Here is a 5,079-nt window from a genome sequence, read left to right on the forward strand (position 1 = left end):
ACTCTGGACTAAAATGGTGGACCAACAAACTGACCACCAGCCAGCACTTAAGTCTAGCTAATCTGGCTAAAACAAGCTAGAGCTGGAGCTGGAGGAAAATGCTGGGGGAAAAGATGCTCGGGTTGCTTTGCTGGTCTGTTTCCAGCATGAACCTGGCCAGCACAAGTGAATGAATGGATGGAGAGATGGGTGGAAAGATAGAAGGATGGACGATGATAATAATTTTAGGAGGCAGCTGAGTGATGCGGGCAGATGGAGACGGAGGCAAGAGGGGGATGCCTGGGAAGATGTCGCTGCAGTGTCAGAGTGTGGATTAAAAGGCTGAATCTACACTGGTTTGGTGTGGGTGAAGAATCAGAGTGGACGCATCCAAACCTCATGGAGATGTCGCTCCCTGGTGTCTGATTGGACAGAGCGCTGACAGCACTGAAATACATCCCGCTGCAGATATCAGGCAGGCAATAATTAATGCTGAAGTTTCCAGCAATGATACCATAATCTACATTCTATTCATCATCATCAAAATATTTTTCATGTTGCATTTGGACAACATCGGTTTTGATTTATCAGCCACTTTATGACAGCGGCCGAGCGGGAGGATTGCTTCTTGGGCCTCAGCCCAAAATGTTTTCTCAAACTCTTTATTTCCTCTCAGGCCTGGCGAGCGAGGCCGTGAGCCGGCTACCTAACCAGTTTACGGACTGACAGTTACGGACAGTGGCGGACAGGAAGTGGTTCAGGATCAGCAGCAGCAGCAGCAGCTGGTGATCGGATTGCTGGCTAGCTGACCCGCCCGCCGGCTGTCAGACGGTTTATTGTTGGTAACTTTTATTGCTGTCTCTTGACACAAACACAACGTTCCTGTTTAAACTCATATTACACACCATTAGAAAGATTCTCATGCATTGACTGGAGCAAGCCATTTCAAGATAGAATCACAACAGGAAGCACAATCAACGGCAACAGCAGACAGACAATCATTTTTACGATTGATGCAACATTGAGGCAACTCACTGACCATGTCTCTCAAGATCCACAGATCGATCACACCACGACAAAACCGGTCTGGTAACAATGTCAAAGATAAGAAAAAACATTAAGTCCAAAACCTGTTCATTTAGCAGGTGACATGCTCGTCTCCTGTTTGTCTTCTGTGTTTTCCTCATTACAATGGTTTCAAATGACACCTCACTTTACCAATCACCATGTGCCATTGGTAGCCTAGCAACCAGAGAAGCCAATAAAAGTCTGAGGTGAGGCCTTTTTCTGTTCTTCAGTGTGAAGATCGAGCCAATCGCAAACAACTTTGCAGATGACTGACGCTTCGAATAGCCAATGAAACTCTGAACACACCAATACCCCACTTCAGTGGATTATTTAAAGCTCCAGTCAATTTAAATCAAGACTTTCAGTGCTAACAGGGATATGACACACAATTTGAAGTGCTAAGTACAGTAAATAGCCTCAATGTAAAGACACATAGCCAAAATATAGGCACAAATACCTTAAATATAAATATGATGACCAAAATTTTGATTTCACGAATCTAAATATAGATATTCACTATGATGTACAGACTCTTAGGCGCTCTAAAATGGCTTGAGAAATATCTCCCCCGGACCCTTTACAACATCTGGATCCATCCCTGCTTTATGTTGTACGACTTCTAAAAAAGTGCACTTAAGATCAGTTCACCAGCCTGCTCGAGCAAGCTCTTATCCTTAAACTTTCTGCCTTTTTATAATAAAGGAAACGTTTAAAGCAAATGCTCTTAATTTGTGTATGAACGCAAGCCAAGATCAAATCTGAGTGTGCCGACGTTTCACAAATGAGGCCAATATGAAATTAATACTCTTAAAAGTAAGAAGCTGCATCACGTGTGGACAAGATGATTAAAAAAACCCATGAAGTCAAAGTTAGTCTCGGTTCCCTGATTTAGATCTGCCCTAAGCTCGGCTTACATTCTTTTAAATCCCACTTGTCTGACCTGTTGATAGTAATTTCCGAGATTCCCCAAAGGTAAACTGTCTCGCTCGGTGTCTCAGTGAAGCTGGCTCTTTCCTACATAAACACAACAGCAGCTATCAGTACGAGGCAGGGTAAATGTTTTCACTAAGCTAAAGGCCTCCCTTCTTCCCCATTTCCTCTGCTGCTATGGAGGGGTGCCGGATGGGGGTGATTAGATAGCAACAAGCACGCTCATTGGCGCCTTATCATCCTGTGGAGCTTTTTCGGCGTGGTGCAGTGAAGGCACCAACCATAGCCATTGTTGTTTGGAAATGAATCAAAGTTCTCTTACCATTGTGCTCCTGAGTAACAGGGGAACCTTTTTTCCTCAATGGGAAGCTCATGTCCTAATAGTGTAACACTGTGAGGAATGCAGCCTCTCCTGTGGCTGCAGTGCATTTTGGTCTAATGAGGTGCTGGCAGATGAAAATTGCTTCTTTTTTTTTTCCTTGCCTGGAATGCAAAATCCACTTTGCATTTTAAATAATGGCTGATAAAGGATCTTCTTTAATATCTGATATTTTGTTATAGCTTTACAGCGTCTGCAGGAGAAGTGTTTTGGCTTCTGATGTCGTCTTTGCAGGTTCCAAATCCTTCAGCTTGTCAGCAACAGAAGTGCATTGCCGTCCATGGGGATGAGTGGTGTAAAAGTGACTTGCACTCCAAAACTACGAGGGCACCAAGTCGCAGAAAATACCAGCCCTTGCATGTTTCTTTAAACCTGAGATAAAGAATTTTTGGGATTGCAAAACTGACAGATTAGCACCTTTGCGATTGAGTTTCTATGCCGTGTTTCTGGCTACCTGTTGAAGTGAAAGGATTATTATTTTATCACAGTCTGTTTCATTTACACAGCGTCCCACCTTCTTTGGAATTGGACACACTCTGTGCAGATTACAAATGTGCTATATTACTGCGTTTGAGGCTAAGTGCAGGCGACAGCGCCCTACAGCAGCCTCCCCTCGTCAGTGGTGTGCACTCTCACGTATTCGGGTCATGCAAGAGGGAGACGAGCCACCAGCATAAAATGTCTGTTCGCTGCAGGAAACGTGTGCCCCAAACATTTTCATCACTGAGTAAAAATCTTTTTACGATTTTTGCTGAAGTGACTGTTGAATGTTGTGACTTAGATCTGAAACACTCTGCTGAAAAGCTAGACAAGGGTCAGAAGAAATTCCGCATGTCAGCTCAGGCAGGTTGGAGGCAGCGGAGCGGCAGTAAGTGACTGCTACAGAGAGTTATAATTGGACAAAATGGGTTACGGGGGGTGGTGGTGGTGGAAACGTGTCTTTGGCCTTATGTTATTCTGCAGAATACAGTAAGAGAATGAACTTTTGAACTCCTCTGAGCGTAGCTTGTGAAAAGACAGTGTGAACGCTTCCTTGTGGAGACTCAACATTAAATAGGAGCTCTGCTGTCCCTGCGCTGGTGGACCTCTTTGTTTTAAAGCAGATACTGGAAAAAAAGACAATCACAACAAATCATTAGGATCTCTTTGTGAATGTGCACATGTGCCAAAGCGGAGTTTCTGGAGCTTGCGGATGGAGTGTGTTGCTAATATCTTCAATAACAAAATATGATATCGGTGCATAATCTAGTGGTCATGCATCAATCATTTTCATAAATAATATTTCATCTTTAAATATTCCATGAGGACCAGACTCATTCGGAACAGCATTTGATTCACTACAGTAACAGTATTTGCATTTTAAATATTAAGATCTACACTGTCACGCTTTGAAATGTATGATTTATTATTATTCTATAAGATTATTCACAAATTAACATATAGTAAGAGGAAATTGAATGGGGTGTAGCACTCAAAGGTGCTTACGAGTGTTGAAAGTATATTATAAGGGTGGCTGACGTGGACAAAATTGTGAAGATCAACACATATTTCATAGCATATTGCAATATTAGGCAAAGTATTCAGGAATCACATGAAGAATGTTAAAACATTCATGTATAAAATGTTTTTGTGCTTGTTTTACTTGAAAACAAAAATTTAGTTGTTATTAATCTCATGCTGTGACAGATATCAGTCTAGTTTAACTTTCATTTATTCATTTAGACACGTGAGCAGTAAAACATATGAGCCATATGAGAAGTTTTTGGTGATACAAATATATGGATGGATTCACAATAAATGATAATATCATCGTCGGTTTGGCCACTAATATGCTGCTTTGATTTGAGAGGAGAAGAGTTTGTCAAACAGGATAATAAATGAGCATCAGAGACACATTACCACCAAACAAATATCACACGATAGTCCACTTACAGCGCATACTCTTGTGTGATTAAGAAATCCTCTCCCTCTGTTAGTCTCTGTTATTCTAACACATGGGATTGTATAAAAATCCTGCAACTAACTTGAGCCTTGATTGGTTCTTTTGAAGTACGATCCACAACTTGTGTGGTGACCTTTTTGAAACTCTGTAAGGTCCGTAAATATAAATATGTATTGACGGCACAGCTGCACACTCGTAACTCCAATGCAATCATCTATTTGAACGTTCTGCAAACTCCATCATGTGCCATGATGCCATACATTAACACCTGTATACACACTTAACTCTCCAGTAAACTGGATAATTCAGGTGATGACACCCCGTTATCACTAGAATTTTTCCACAACGAGTCACTACGACAGGGATCGGGGACCTGAATGACACACAGAGAAAGTGTGTTTGTGCCGTTCGACAGTTACTGTGGGAACTCCACCAGTGCAGCAGATGTTTCTCATCACAACGCCCGACCTCAGAGCTACAGAGGTGTCACATCAGCTACATAAATCAGCTACATCGTGTTCTTAACGCTTTGGCCGACTCGACTGAACACATATCGTACACAGTCAATAAGACGAACATGAATGGTATCAAACATTTGTACTGTCTTGAACATTCTGCTATAGTTTGCCTGTGTGGCCAAAGATTGCTAATTCATCTACATGGAGCAGTGGTCTTCACCGACTGGCACATTTACTACAGTATGACAGTATGCGTGCAGCAATATTGTGCAGTAGTTTCACAATTAAGACAAAAAAATTAAAGTACGAGAGTTGATGGCTGG

The sequence above is a fragment of the Chelmon rostratus genome, chromosome 13, assembly GCF_017976325.1.
Source record: "Chelmon rostratus isolate fCheRos1 chromosome 13, fCheRos1.pri, whole genome shotgun sequence".
Taxonomy (NCBI): Eukaryota; Metazoa; Chordata; class Actinopteri; order Chaetodontiformes; family Chaetodontidae; genus Chelmon; species Chelmon rostratus.